Source organism: Vicugna pacos, unplaced genomic scaffold (assembly GCF_048564905.1).
Source record: "Vicugna pacos unplaced genomic scaffold, VicPac4 scaffold_125, whole genome shotgun sequence".
In the NCBI taxonomy this organism is placed as follows: Eukaryota; Metazoa; Chordata; class Mammalia; order Artiodactyla; family Camelidae; genus Vicugna; species Vicugna pacos.
In genome coordinates this window covers 361058-376010 of record NW_027328805.1, presented here as the reverse complement: position 1 = coordinate 376010, position 14953 = coordinate 361058, and the positions used below count along the sequence as shown (strand labels likewise).

The 14953-nt window shown below is 36.7% G+C and overlaps 1 long non-coding RNA gene across 1 annotated transcript in view; it reads left to right on the top strand.

Moving 5' to 3' along the window:
• Nucleotides 1-14953, top strand: part of LOC140695043 (uncharacterized) — a 37006-nt gene that overhangs the window by 6714 nt on the left and 15339 nt on the right. Inside the window, exon 3 of the long non-coding RNA XR_012070734.1 lies at nucleotides 1141-1225. This is a non-coding gene — a long non-coding RNA (uncharacterized lncRNA). The remainder of the gene's footprint in view (nucleotides 1-1140; nucleotides 1226-14953) is intronic.

The window sequence follows — 14953 nt, the reverse complement described above, 5'->3', positions numbered from 1 at the left end:
CCCAAGGGATTCCTGCGTGAAGTTTTCCAGGATTCCAGGCTATTCTCAGAGCTGAGTCCCCCTTAGGCTAAGCCCACGGAACTCATCTTAGCTCCAGACTGAGCCGGAAGCCTCAGAGAGAACTCAGAGCTGAGGAAATCCACAGGTTTTACCCAGCACTGCCGAATCATCAGTGAGCCAGTTGAGGGAAGGATCAGCAACAGCAAGACACACCTGAGCTGCCGTCTCATTGTTCCACCTCATCCCTAAACCCTCTGTGTCTGCCTGTCTGTGTCGGTCTCCCTTTTAGGATCAGCCTGGCACCACTTCATGCCCTGCCTCCTTTCTTCTAATCTTGCCTCCCTGGCCTGTTCCATCTACTCCAGATTAACTGAGAAAAGGTTTTAAAACCTAGGAACAACAGACGTGCTAGATACAAAGAATACAGGGCAATGTCTTCCTCAGCCACATCCCTCCTGCCCTCTCCCATTCCCTCAATGTCAATGAGTTTTATAAATATTTTGTCAGACAGACATTGCACTCGCAGTTGTTATCATTATCAGCCATTTCCTTATTATCTGTGGTTTATGATGCATTTGCTCCAGGGACTTTCCCGAGATAAGGCAGGAGCAGATGACTGAGCCACTTGTTGATGTCCACTTGTGTCAAGCCTGTTAAGAATGATTTTTGGGGGGATTTGTTGAATGTGCCAGACTGTCCAGTGAGTGGTGATGATCCCCTGCATCTGCTCTCGAGTTGGCCTCATCCCCTCCTTTGCTCTGTTCTCATTTATCTCTCTTCAGCAGGTGAGCCAGTGATCTGTACTTCTATGATACATAAAACACTTCTTATTTCATGGTAGAATTTGGGGGCTGCTATGAAAACGGATATGTTTTAAGAGTGAATTGAGTCGGAGGTTTAAACTTAAAGCCCCCTTGATTTAGAATCAGAAATTAATATGATGGAGGGAGGGTATAGCTCAGTGGTAGAGTGCATGTCTAGCATGCATGAGGTCCTGGGTTCAATCCCCAATGCCTCCATTTAAAAACAAATAAATAAACCTAATTATGCCCCCCAAAAAAGAAAAAATAAATTAACATGAGGATGAAGCTACAGAGTGATTATTTGTGTCTTCTGAAACTTCCTTCTGTCTTTCTGCAGGAAATTCTAAGGAGAGAAGTTCGGAATCTACTTTGCTTGGCTGGGCTATTACACTCAGATGCTCCTCCTGGCAGCAGTAGTGAGGGTGACTTGCTTTCTGTGTGGATATTTTAATCAAAATAACTGTACCTGTGGGTAACTTGTCTTTATTCCTTCTTACCGTGCTTACTTAACTTAGAATGACATTCTCCAGGAGCATCCATGTTGCTGCAAATGGCCCTATATTGTCAGTTTATATGGCTGAGTAGTATTCCATTGTATAAATATACCACTTCTTTAGCCAGTCATCCGCTGATGGACATTTAGGCTATATCCATGTCTTGGCTACTGTAAATAGTGCTGCTATGAACATTGGGATGCAGGTGTCATCCTGAAGTAGGGTTCCTTCAGGATACATGCCCAGGAGCAGGATTCATAGGTCATATGGCAAGTCTATTCCTAGACATTTGAGGGAACTCAATACTCTTTTCCACAGTGGCTGCACCAAACTGCATTCCCACCAGAAGTGTAGGAGGTTCCCCTTTCTCCACAGCCTCTCTAGCATTTGTCATTTGTGGATTTTTGAATGATGGCCATTATGACTGGTTTGAGGTGATACCTCATTGTTGTTTTGATTTGCATTTCTCTGATAATTAGTGACATTGAGCATTTTTTCATGTGCCCATTGATCATTTGTATGTCTTCCTTGGTGAATTGCTTGTTTAGGTCTTCTGCCCATTTTTGGTTTAGGTTATTTGGTTGTTTCTTATTAAGTCATTTGAGCTGCTTATATATTCTGGAGATCAAGCCTTTGTCAGTTTCATTTGCAAAAATTTTCTCCCATTCTGTAGGTTGTCTTTTTTTTACATATGGTGTCCTTTGCTGTGCAGAAGCTTGTAAGTTTCTTTAGGTCCCATTTGTTTATTCTTGCTTTTATTTCTATTGCTTGGGTAGACTGCCCTAAGGGAACATTTCTGAGATGTATGTCAGATATTTTGCCTGTATTTTCTTCTAGGAGGTTTATTGTATCTTGTCTTATGTTTATCTTGCTGAAGAGACTGTCTTTATTCCATTGTATATTCTTCCCTCCTTTGTCGAAGATTAGTTGACCAAAAGTTTGTGGGTTCATTTCTGGGCTCTCTATTCTGTTCCATTGGTCTATATGTATGTTTTTGTACCAATACCATGCTGTCTTGATGACTGTAACTCTATAGTATTGTCTGAAGTCTGGGAGAGTTATTCCTCCAGGCTCTTTCTTTTTTTTCTTCAGTAATACCCTGGAATTTCTATGTCTTTGATGGTTCCATATAAATTTTATTGTGATTTGTTCTAGTTCTATGAAATATGTCTTGAGTAATTTTACAGGGATTGCATTAAATCTGTATATTGCCCTGGGCAGTGTGACCATTTTAACAATATTGATTCTTGGAATCCAAGAGCATGGGATACCTTTCCATTTTTTAAAGTCTTCTTCAATTACCTTCACCAATGGTTTATAGTTTTCTGTGTATAATTCTCTCACCTCTGTGGTTAGATTTATTCCTAGAAATTTTATTACTTTGGGTGCTATTTTAAAGTGTTTTATTTCTTTACTTCCTTTTTCTGTTGATTCATCATTAGTGTAAAGAAATGCAACTGATTTTTGAACATTAATCTTGTAACCTGCTACCTTGCTAAATTCTTCGATCAGCTCTAGTAGTTTTGGTGTGGACCTTTTAGGGTTTTCTATATATAGTGTCGTGTCATCTGCATGTAGTGACACTTTTACCTCTTCTTTTCCAATTTAGACCCCTTTTACTTCTCTTACTTGCCTGATTGCTATGGTCAGGACTTCCAAGCCTATGTTGAATAGGAGTGGTGATAGTGGCATCCTTGTCTTGTCCCAGAATTTAGTGAGAAGCTTTTGAGGTTTTCACCATTTAGTGCTATGCTGGCTGTAGGTTTGTCATATATAGCTTTCATGATGTTGAGTTATGTTCCCTCAATACCCACTTTGGTGAGAATTTTTATCATAAATGGGTGTTGAATTTTATCAAAAGCTTTTATGCATCTATTGAGATGATCATGTGGTTTTAGTCCTTTCTCTTGTTGATGTGAAGTATTACATTGATTGATTTGTATATGTTAAACCACTTTGTGTCCCTGAGATGAACCCCATTTGAGCATGTTGTATAATCTTTTTTATGTGCTGTGGAATTCTATTTGCTAGTATTTTGGTAAGGACTTTTTTGCATCTGTGTTCATCAGTGATATTGGTCTGTAATTCCCTTTATTGGTGGTGTCTTTGCCTGGTTTTGGTATCAGGGTGATTGTGGCTTCATAGAATGAGTTTGGGAATATTCCTTCTTTTCAGTCTTCTGGAAGAGTTTGAGAAGGACTGGTAGGAGTACTTCTTTGTATGTGTGGCAGAATTCCCTGGTGAAGCTGTCCAGTTCTGGATTTTATTTGTAGGGATTCTTTTTTTATTGTTAATTCGATTTCATTCCTAGTGATCGGTTTGTTCAAGTGGTCAGTTTCTTCTTGATTCAGTTTTAGTGGACTGTATGTTTCCAGAAACTTGTCCATCTCCTCTAGGTTATCCCTTTTTTTATGTAGTTTTTCATGATATTCTCATATGATATTCTATATTTCTATGTTATTTGTTGTAATTTCTCCATTTTCCTTTCTTATTTTGCAAATTTGTGCTCTCTCTTTTTTCTTCTTTGTGAGTTTGGCCAGAGGTTCTCGATTTTATTTACTCTTTCAAAAAATTGCTTTTGGTTTGATTGATTATTTTCTCTATTACTTTTAATCTCTATTTTATTTATTTCCTCCCAGATCTTAATTATTTCCTTCCTTCTGCTGACTTTTGGGTGTTTTTACTCTTCAGTTTCTAGTTCTTTTAACTGGTGGGTTAGATTTTTTTTATGATATTGTTCTTCTTTTTTGAGGAAGGCCTGTATCACTCTAAACTTCCCTCTTAGCACTGCTTTTGCTTTGTCCCATAAGTTTTTTGTGGTTGTTTTCATTTTCATTTGTCTCAAGGTATTCCTTAATTTCAACTTTGATTTCATCATTGACCCATTTTTTTTTAATACCATGTTGTTTAATCTCTATGCTTTCCTTTTTTTTATGCTTTGTTTCTCTGAAGTTGTTTTCTAGTTTCAATGGCATTGTGGTCAGTAAAGATGCTTGAGATAATTTCTATCTTCTTAAAATTTTTGAGGCTTCTTTTGTGACCAAGTACATGATGAATCCTAGAAAATGTTCCACGCACACTTGAAAAGAATGTATATCCTAATTTGGGGGGTTGTAATGCTCTGAAAATATCCACTAAATCTAATTTTTCTAATGTATCATTTCATTTCTCTGTTGCCTTATTTATTTTTTGTGTGGAAGATCTGTCTAGTGATGTTAAAGTGGTGTTAAAACTTCTGACAATGATTGTATTCCCATCAATTTCCCCATTTATCTCTGTTAGTAGTTGTTTTATGTACTTAGGTGCTCATGTTGGATGCATATATATTAATGATTATAATATCCTCATCTTGTTTTGCTCCTTTAATCATTATAAAATGCCTTTATTTATCTTTCTTTATGGCCCTTGTTTTAAAGTCTATTTTGTCTGAAATCAGAACTGCTACACCTGCTTTTTTGGAGTTTCCATTTGCATGGAATATCCTTTTCCGTCCATTCACTCTCAATCTATATGTGTCCTTCTCCCTAAAGTGTGTCTCTTGTATGCAGTTTATTGAAGTTTCTTGCTTTATTATCCAGTCTGCCACTCTGTCTTTTGACTGGAGCATTTAGTCCATTATCATTTAGAGTAATTAATGATAAATGAGTGTTTATTGCTATTTGAACTTATATTTGCAGTTGATTTCATATTTCTTCTTTGTTCCTTTCTTCTTCCTTTTGTGGTATGGTAATTTTCCTTTGTGTTATCTTGGATTGTATTTAGTTTTTGTTACTCACTTGTAAGTTTTTGGCTTGTGGTTACACTTTTTTGTAAGTCTGTTAACCAATTACTGTGACTGTGTGTACTAAACAGATAGTAATGTAATCTCAAACCCATCCTACCGAGAACAAAAAATTTAAGAAAAAAGAAGAAAAAAAAGATACTCTATATTTTCTTGCTTCCCTCTCCCACTCAATGATTTAGATGTCTTCTTTTACAATTTCATGTTTATTCTATTTGTAATTCATGGTAGTATCATCTTTCCAGTTATAAGCTCTCATTTCTGTATCATCCTGCTTCTTTTTTATTTAGAGTGTACCTTACAATATTTCTTTTAGCATGGGTTTAGTGTTGCTAAAGTCTTTTAGTTTTTCTTCTCTGTGAAATTCATTACCTCTCCCTCTGTTCTAAAGGATAGCCTTGCTGCAGAAAGTATCCTAGGCTGCATCTGTTTTTTCATTCAGGACTTTGAATACATATTTCCACTCCCTTCTGGCCTGTAGTGTTTCTGTAGAGAAATCAGCTGAGAGCCATCTCTTGTAACTCACTCTTTGTTTTTCTCTTGCTGCCTTTAGGATCATTTCTTTATCCTTCAGTCTGGCCATCTTGATTTTGTTGTCTTGGTGTGAGTCTCTTTAGGCTCTTCCTGTTTGGGAACCTCTGAGCCTCCTGTACTTGGGTGTCTGATTCTTTCTTTATGTTTGGGAATTTTTCAGTTATGATTTCTTTAAATACCTTCTCCATCCCCTTTGTTCTTTCTTCCCCTTCTGGAACTCTTATGATGCATAGATTGGCATGCTTTATATTATCCCATAGGTTCCTTATATTGTTTTCATTGTGTTTTATTTTTTTCTCTCAACTGTTCTGATTGTGTGCTTTCTGTTGTCCTGTCTTCTAGGTCACTTATTCGTTCCTCTGCATTATCTAGCATGCGTTGTACTGCCTTTAGGTCAGATCTCATTTCAGCCAATGAATTTACCAATTCTACTTGGCTCTTCTTTATAGCTACTATTTTGTTTTTGACATATTTTATGTCTCTAAACACTATCTCTTTTAATTCCTTCAGTAATTCGATCACTTCTTTTTAGAAATCTTGATCTAATAGGCCATTAATATCTATTTCATTGATCGTTCTTTCAGGGGATTTCTCTTTCTCTTTTAATTGGGAATACTTCCTCTGCTTCTTCAACTGCTCATATCTCTCTGGCACTGTGGCTTAAGGAGTATCAGTTATCTATTGTGGCCCTTAAAGGGGTTTATTTCTTTATCTATCTAAGGCCTATGCTGGAATAAAACTTAAAAACAAGAGAGAGAAATAGAATTTTAAAAGAATGGAGGAAAAGAAGGTTTGAAAACAGTGCATAATCAATAATAGAAGAGCAAGTTGAAGAAGAATAGGAATCGAGTTGAGATGTCTTTTTAAAACCTTAATAAAAAGAAGAAAAAAATCAAAACACAATATTTAAAACCTGTGAATAATCAATAACAGATCAAATCCAAGAGAATTAAAAATGAAATGAAAATTGTAAACATATAGAACTGTTTAAAAAGTAAAGATTAAAAAGCTAATAGAAAATAAAACAGGTATAAAAAGATTTTAAAAACAAAGATGTGTTCTCCTAGAGACTGAACGCTCTTAATGGTTTTATTGAGAGGTCTTTGTGTCTTCGCCCTGTTTCATGAACTCAGCTTGCTCTGTTGGCCCCCTCGTCTGTGCTGCTCACAGTGTCCATTGGCAAGAAGATTGCACCCCTCCAACACTGGGTCAGGTGCTTCTCTCCTTTGCGGTGGGCGGGTGGGTCACTCCCCGTCCGGATGCCACAGTCAGTGCTGTGTCAGTTGCTCCATAGGTGGGCTCAGCTTCAAGAATAACAGGTTTATGGAGATATAATTCACATACCATAAAATGCAGCCTTTGAAAGTGTGCATTAGGGTTTTATGTACATTTCAGGGTTGTGTAGCCATCACCCCCAAAAGGAACCAGTACCCTTTAGTAAGTCAGTCCCTAACCTTCCTTTCCCTTAGCCCTCAACAGCCACCACTCTACTTTCTGCCTCTATGGGTTTGCCAGTTGTAGGCATTTCATATAAGTAGAACCATACAGTATGCTGCCTTTTTTGATTATCGTCTTTCATTTAGTGTGACGTTGTCAAGGCTCATCCATCGTGTAGCATATATCAATACCCAAATTCCTTTTTGTATTCATATAATATGCCATAGTTATAAATACACCACATTGCTTATCCATCCATCAGTTGATGATGAATAATTCTGCTGTAAATGCTCATGGACAAGTTTTTGTGTGAACACATTTTCACTTCTCTTCAGGATATATCAAAAAATGGAATTGCTGGGATGTATTCTACTTTTAAATTTTTGAGGAATTGCTAATATAGCTTTTAAAGTGACTGAAGCATTGTATATTTCCAGAAATAATGTATGAGGAGTCCAGTTTCTCCACATCCTCAACTACACTTTTTATAACTGGGTTTATAAATTCATATTTATATATCATATATCATATATATTTGTCATCCTAGTTGGTATGAAGTGGTATGTCATTGTGATTTTGATTTCTGTTTCCCTAATGCCTACTGATGTTGAACATCTTTTTATGTGCTTAGTTCCCATTCGTATGTCTGCTTTGGAGAAACACCTATTCAAATTCTTTGCCCATTTTAATTATATTTGTCTTTGTATTGTCATGTTTTAAGTCTTCTTTGTCTATTCTGGATAAAAGTCCCTTATCAGGGAAAATTTTGGAAATATTTTCATCCATCCTGTGTATTGTCTTCTTACTTTCTTCATGAAGTCCTTTGAAGCACAGAAGTTTTTAATTTTACTGAAGTCCAGTTTACTTGATTTTTTCCTTTTGTTGTTTGTGCTTTTGGTGTCATATATTACAAGTATTTGTAATCCAAAATCCTGAAGATTTTCTCATTGTTCATTTTCTAAATGTTTTATAGTTTCAGGTCTGTGATTTATTTTGAGTTAATTTCCATAAATGGTGTTAAGATAAAAGTTCAGTTTTCTTTCTTTTCAGATGTATGTACAGGTGTCCCAGCATCATTTTTGTAAAGATTATTTTTCCCCATTGGATTGTCATGGCACCTTTGTCAAAAATTATATGGCTGTGTGTAAGACTTTGTTTATGGTCTCTTAGTTCTTTTCTCTCAATCTATTTTTCTGTCCTTTCTGCAAGTATCACACTGTATGGATCACAGTTTTGTTAGTGAGTTTTGAATTTGGAAACTTCAAAACTTTGTTCTTTTTCAAGATTGTTTTGACTATTTTGGGTATCTTGCATTTCCATATTAGTTTTAGGATCAGCTTGTTCATTTCTGCCAAAAAGCCAGAGCTGCATTGAATGTATAGGTCATTTTGAGGACAATGGCCATCCTAACAATAATAAGGCTTCTGATCCATGAACACAGAAGAGCTTTCCATTTATTTTAGGTCATTTTTAAATTCTATCACTAGTATTTTAGTTTTCAATATACATGTTTCAGATATTTTTCTCAGTATTCCACATATTTTTCTTAATATTACTAATTATTTTATTCTTTTTGATGCTATTGTAAATGAAAAGGTTTCCTTCATTTTATTTTTAGATTATTCACTGCTGTTGAATAGAAATGTAATTAATTTTTATATATTCATTTGTGTCTTACAATTTTGGTCAGACTGGGTTATTAATTCTAAGAGGATTTTTTTTTCTTTTCTCTCTATTTTTACTTTGTGGATTCCTTGTGATTTCAATATATAATATCATGCCATCTGGAATCAAAACAGTTTTATTTCTTTCTTTCTAATCTAGAGGCTTTATTTTCTTTGTCTGATTGATTTGACTAGAACTTCTAGTACAATGTTGATTTTGGGAGGGAATAATTCAGTGCTTCTGCATTATGTATGATCTTTGCTTCAGGTTTTTCATAGATGTTCTCTGTCAAGTTGAGGAAGTTCTCTTCTATTCCTAGTTTTTATCCATTATTCTATTAATATGGTGTATTACATGAATTGACTTTTGTATGTTGTACTGCCTTTGCATACCTGGATACATCCCACTTAATAGTGGTCTATTTTATATGTTACTGTTTTGGATTTGCTTGTATTCTGTTGAGGATTTTTGCATTTATATTCATAAGAGATAGTCTTTAGTTTTCTTGTGATGCCTTTGTCTGGTTTTCGTATCAGTGTGATACTAGTCTCATTGAATGAATTGGGAAGTGTGCCCACCTCTTTATTTTCAGACGAATTTGTGAAGCATTTTTTGTTTGTTTTTGTTTTAGTTTTTTCTTTAAGTACTTGATGGAATTCACCAGTAAAGCCATACGGGCCTAGCATTTCTTTGTGTGAATGTTTTGGATTGCTATTTCAGTCACTACTTACTGTAGGATTATTTGAGTTTTCTCTTTCTCCTTGAATTAGCTTCAGTCATTTATGTCCTTCTAGGAATTTATCCATTTCATCTAGATTATCTCATTTATTGGCTATAGAATTATCCATGGTATTCCCTTATATTCCTTGTTATTTTTGTAAGGGCAGTAGTGACATCCTTCCTTTCATTTCTCATTTTAGTAATTTGAATCTTCTCTCTTTTTTTTTCAGTATTAGATAAAATTTGTCAATTTTATTGATCTTTTCAAAGAACCAACTATTCCTTTTGTTGATTATTCTCTGTTGTTCATCTATTGTCTATTCCATTTATTTCTGCCTTTAGTATTTTGATTAGAATGTTTAATTCATTTATATTAATGTAATTTCTTATCAGATTGAAGTTACAACTGCTGTCTACTTTCTATATGTCTTTTTTTCCCATTCCTCTATTACTACACATTTTTGTACATAGTAAGCATTTTCAAGTGTGCCATTTTAATTTGTTTATTTTATCTTTTTCTTCTCCTCCTCCTACTCTTCCTCCTCCTCCTTCTCTTCCATTGCCCTGGAGAGTAAAATTAACATCTTGTTTTAAAGCAATCTAGTTCACATGAATACCAACTTAATTTCAACAGTACACAAAAACTTTGCTTTGGTATCAGTCTTTTCCCTCCCCCTCCTCATGCTGTCATTTTCATACAAATTGCACCTTTATACATTTATAAGCTCATCTACACAGTTTCATAAGTATTGTTTTATGCAGTTGTCCTTTACATCAAATAGAACAAAACATTTACATGTAATGCCCGATTTATACTGTTTTATTTTTTTACTCATGTAGTAGTGCTCTTTATTTTTCAGGCGAGTGTCCTTTCATTTACACCTGCTGGACTATCCTTAGTATTTCTTGTAGGGCAGGCCTGCTAGCAATGGATTCTTTCAGATTTTGTTTTTGTAGGAGTGTCTTAATTTCTCCTTTAATTATTTTAAAGAATCATTTTGCTGGCTATAAAATACTTGGTGACAGTCTTTTCCTTTTATCTCTTTGATGATACCATCCACTGCCTTCTGGTCTCCATGGTTTTTGATGAGAAATCAACTGTCTTACTGAGGAGCCTTTCTATATGTTGAGCCACTTTTCTCTTTCGGCTGTCAAGATACTTTATTCTTGTCTTTTGACACACTGAATCTGATGTGCCTATTTTAGATGTCTCTAAGTTTATACCACATGGAGTTTGTTGAGCTGCTGGGATGTACAAATTAATATTTTCATCAAATTTGGGAAGTTTTCAGCCATTATTTCTTTATATATTCTTTCTGCCCCTTTTTTTCTCTCCCTCCTTCTGGCGCTCCCATTATGTGTGTATTGGTATTGTTGATGGTGTCCCACCTATCTCTGACACAGTGTTCATTTTTTTTTCATTCATTTTTCTTTCTGTTCCACAGACAGGGAAATCTCAGTAGTTTTAATTTAACTGACTTTTTCTTCAACAAGTTCATATCTACAGAGAAACCACTTATTGAAGTTTTTATTTTAGTCATTATATTTGTATCTCTAGAATTTCTAGTTGGTTTTTATTATAAATTTTATTTATTGTTATTCTCTGTACAATGAGATGAGCACATAATTTAATCCTTTAGGCATGGTTTCTGTTAGTTTTTTGAACATATGTGTAATTGCTTATTTATGTCTTTGTCTAGTAAGTCCAGTGTCTGGGCTACCTCAGGGAGTTTCTGTTGACTACTTTTTCCCCGTCTGTTATGACCAAACTTTTCTGTTTCTTTGTACATCTTGTAATTTTCTGTTGAAAGCTGGACATTTAAAATATTACAATGTGGCAGATCTGAAAGCCTGATTTTCCTCATCTCCAGGGTTTATCGTTGCTTTCATTGTCATTGCTGCTGCTGCTATTTATTTAGTTACTTTCCTGAACAAATTCTGTAAAGTCTGTTTTCTTTATCATGCATGACCATGAGATCAGTGTGTGTGAAGAAAGCCTAGTTGTCATCACTGTAGTAATGATTGGACAGTGATTTCTTTCAATGCCTGGAGACAATCGTTTGAGCTGTTGCCAGGTGGCTGTGTGTCCACGTGCTGAGGGATGCCCTCAGCACCGGCATGCAGTCAGCAGCTCTTCCGTATCCTTTAGTTCTTGCTTATGCAGAACCTCAAGTTCAGCCAGAGTTGAAGGCTTAGGATTTTCTCAGATCTTTCCTTGCCATGTGCCACACATGTATATTGCCTTCTACAATTCTCAGAATTTTTTGGAGCTTTTTAACCCTACCTTCACCCCCAGAACGTCTCATTAATCAATTTTGCCTTCTAAGTTTCCTAGTCAGCACGTAGTTAGCCTCTACTGGTCCCACTGCCTCAGGCAGTTGTAATGTTAGATACTCACTGCTGATTGTTTCCCACACACACTCTGGGGACAGGCTGTTTGCACAGCATGAGTTTGTGACAGGTCACATAGTGACAGCTCTCTGGGGGCGGATTTTTTGGGTAACTTTAAATCACTTCTGCTCCTACCTTGATTGTGAGACTATTGCTTATAAAGGCCACCATTTAGGTGAGGATACAGGGATGGGGTAGATCAAGTTACAATGCCTCAAAACTCACTATCTTTATGGAGATTTAGCTGGGTTTTTTTTCTCAAATAAAGACTCCCCGAATTGCTGGAAGTGTTGGTTTAATTTCCAGAGTTCTACAGAGGTTAATTTTGACAAATTTTACAAAGCCATTGTCATTGCTTCATAGAGGAGTAGGTTTTCCAAGATGTTTACTCAGATAGTCTAGAAGTGTATCCCATTTGCATTTGTGTTTAACTGAGTTACTTGCAAGACTAACTAATTCTACAGCTCCAGCCCCATTCACATAAGAGTCCACCTGCATGGATTCTCCTACAGCAGTGTACAACCTGTTGTCAGATTGTTGTTTTTCTTATTAAAGTGTAGGGGTTTTTAAAAATATGCTCATGAATAGCCTTTTGTCATTGTTACACGTTACAAAACTTCCACTAGTCTGTAGCTATTTTTTCCCCTCACTTATCGTTGCTTTAATGAAGTTCTCACTTTTAAGGATTTTCAGTAAAGCAGTTTGTGGATGCTGATCACACGGGTGAGGCATTTAACTACTGTCTAAACCTCAGTCTTTGCTCTGATTCACTGTCTGGAACATCTGAACACATCTACTGAACCCCATATACCAATGGATGCTGACAGACCTAATTAAAAAAATGCTTTTTAAGTAAAGCAAAAAATATTAACTTTGACACTGGAAACGACAAATCTCAAATTTCCTAGCTGATCTTGCTTTCTGTGATCATGAGCTACATCATGTTTTTAGAGCCGACAGGCATATTGAACTACTGATTTTATTTCATCGGATTTTAGAATGCAGAACACATTTCAGGCCCACTTATAGTACCATATGTGTATCTTAAATGATATGTACATATGATGATGTCTTTATTATAAGTACCTTATTTTATTTTAAGTACCTACTGCTGTGCATCTCATTAAGGAAAGCTTGAAACTGCAGTACTGAAATTTTTCATACCACCATCATCCCATAGCATCTCTTTTCCACTTATATGTTGTGTGGCAGAATATTTTTCTGCTCCCTAGAAATGATCAATGTTGAAGGGGAAAAAAAACCCCTCCTCAAATAAATATACTCCAAATCACACACTTATCTGAACGATGGCCACCATTTTAGTCCATAGTCCACACCAATCCATCTAATCATACTGACTCAGAATACTCAACATAGACAATCCACCCCTGAATTCAGGGTCCTCAACACACGTTCTATCCCCTCCCCATTCCTTGTTGACTCTGACCTACTTTTGTCCAACGTGTCCTGCCAGTCTCTTTGCTACTTGACTGCACTTTTTAATTTTTACCTTTGAGTTCCAGGCTGCGCCTAGTGATTTCCAGAGAAACGCCAGACACTTGGCTCATCAGGAGGGGCGGTGAGGATTTCAGAAAGCTGTTAAACTAACTCACTTTCAGATAGTGAGTGGCTGTTGTGCGCATTCCTTCTAGATCTCTGCCATGCCGGCTGCATCCACCCCAGCAAAATAACGTAGCTCCTCCAACCACCTCTGCCTCCATTCATCTGGGTTTCTGCTTTCAGTGACACTCAGATGCTGCTGAAGGGCAATATATATATATATTTTTTAATTGAAGTATAGTCAGTTACAATGTGTCAATTTCTGATGTACAGCGCAATGTTCCAGTCCTTCATATTCACATATATATGTATGAATTCCTTTTCATATTTTTTTACTAAAGTTTATTACAAGATATTAAATATTGTTCCCTGTGCTATACAGAAGAAATTTAGTTTTTTAGCTATTTTTATATATAGTAGTTAATATATGCAAATCTCAGTCTCTGATGGGCATTTTTAAAGCCACATCTGGAACCCTTGTTGCAGAAGTGTCTGAGAAATATATTTTCGACCTCATAGACTTTTGGTTAGGAAGTTGGAATAAAGGCTGACCTGGCTCACCTAACTTGTCTGCCTTTGTGAGTAAAGAGGTCTGGAGTTTCAAGTCCCAATGAAATGTCCCGGCCCTTCAGTAGCAAACTCTTAAAGCAACCAAAATGCTCCCGTCTACCAGAGCATGACTTGTCCTTAGACACTGCTGGACATAACCACCGATGTTGTCTAAGGCATCGTCTTCATCTGGTGCACACTTTCTTTAGATGTGTAATATCCTGATTAACAGGACAAGCTAGTTTGGATTCCCAAGGCCACAGGCAGCCTTCTGCCTGACTTTGGAGTATATATAGTCCTCTCTCAGATCAGCTAGAGCTGTCTGGTGTGTGCTTTCCCAGAGAATGTGGGTGCAGTGCTCCCCACCAGAGTCCTACCAGTTGTTTTATTGCAGGAAGAGAGAGAGTAAAAGAGACAGAACAGGAAGTTCTTGTCCAGCCTCAAACACAGTCACCCCCGTCCAGGGCTCTTGCTCTGGGACACACAGCAGTGCAGGTCAGCAGCGATGTGGCCCCGGTGTACTCCAAAACATGGTGTGGTTTTACTGGGCTATCTGTGTCTTTCATGGGCCCTGCAAAGTTCTCGGCTTTGTGAAATGGGGAACTAAGGAACTCCCACCCATGGCTGTAACTCCCAGGGTTTGCACCCTTACGGGTTTTGAGGATTTGCTGGCAACTCATTCTTTTTCACTGGGTCATTTCTCGGTTACACCTGCAATCCTGTGACTTCCTTATCCGAACTGCTCCTTACGTTCGGGATTTAGTGAAAGATGCCATTTTAGCCTGTAAGTTCATGTTCAGGGAGGAGGAGGAAGAAGCATAGATCAGAATTGCTGTTTTGCTTTTTTTTATTATTGTTTTCATAAGCCGTCTCCTGTTGTCGAATGGACACTGAGCAAATGAATGACTGTTACACTCCCATTTGAAAGATGAGAAAAACGACACTCAGGGAGAGGAGGCAAACTTCCTGAGTTTCCAAAGACCAAAAGGGATGAGCACAGAATAAGATCCCTGCAAATT